This window comes from Stegostoma tigrinum, chromosome 15, assembly GCF_030684315.1.
Source record: "Stegostoma tigrinum isolate sSteTig4 chromosome 15, sSteTig4.hap1, whole genome shotgun sequence".
Classification (NCBI taxonomy): domain Eukaryota; kingdom Metazoa; phylum Chordata; class Chondrichthyes; order Orectolobiformes; family Stegostomatidae; genus Stegostoma; species Stegostoma tigrinum.
In genome coordinates, this window is record NC_081368.1 from 41,058,317 (window position 1) to 41,059,746 (window position 1,430).

Here is a 1,430-nt window from a genome sequence, read left to right on the forward strand (position 1 = left end):
AAGGAAACAATTCTAACATGGACAAAAGCTGGGGTTAAGGTTGATACCATCAACAATTTTGAAAGAGAGGTGACAGATAATTCTGGATAACAAGCTTGTCAGGGTTATTGGTAGAAAGAATATGGGTCTAAATAAGGTTGCTCATTGAAAGAATTAGCACAGGTTTCACCATTTTCACCTAATCAGGTTCAGCTGCGACAATGTCCTTCTTTCCATAAGGAGAGAAATTCAAAAATGGTCGTACCATGTACAGCACCATTTGGACTGCTTCTGTATCTGAAGGGTCACATGTCCAAATGCAGCAAGACCTGGACAATGTCTGGGCTTAGGCTAAAAATTGACAAGTAATGTTTGTACCACACAAATGCCAGGCAATAAGTATCTTCAACTAGACAATCTAACCACTTCCCTTGACATTCAATGGCATTACCATCATAACCCCCTACAACATCCTGGGCATTACTGATAAGAAACTGAACTGGACTCATGACTGTATTGCCAAAACAGCAGGTCAGAGATTAAGAATACTGCAGTGAGTCACTCACCTCATGACTCCCCAAAGTCTGTCCAGCATGTACAAGGCACAAAAATCAGGACAGTGATGGAATACGCCCTACTTACCTGGCTGGATGCAGCTCCAACACCACTCAGGAAGCTTGGCACCATCCAGGACAAAAGCTACACACTTCATTGGTACCACAACACAAACTTAGTCACTCCACCCCAGTACACTGCTGCTGAGCTTCAATTCACAATACACTCTGCAGATATTTACCATAAAGATTGAGACAGCATGTTCTAAACTTTGTTATGACCATTGAGAAGGACAAGGGCAGCAGATACATGCTAATACCACCACCTGTAAGTTCCCTTCCAAGCCACTCACCATCTGACTTTGAAATACATTGCCTTTCCTTCATTGCTAGATCAGAATCCTGAAATTCCCTCCCTAAGATTATTGTGGGTCTACCTACAGCACAAGGTGGCAACTCACCACCACATTCTCAAGGGCAATAAATGCTAGCCCAGCCAGCAACACTATGCCCCAGTGTGAATTAAAGTAATATCCTTTTTGTATGTTGTTTGTAAGTTTGTACAACTCCAGTAATTTCAGGAGCAACCATATTATAAAAGTTGCATATTCTTCAACACTGGTGTTTTCAGTTTCCAGGGACACTTTTTACCTTCATAGATTACCATAATACACTCCTCAATTTTATACTACCTACTGATAATAACAATCACTTGCCAGGCTATGTTACCTGGTTGCCATTATGTTAAGTGCCTTGCTGCTAACATGTTAACAGGTCACAACATCAATTGTTTGAAAAACACCACCCTGCTTTTTGCTTATAAAAAATTACATTACAGGACTTTTGAAATGACTACTGCCAATCAAATTACAAATTGGCCCAAAGTTTCAATAAGAG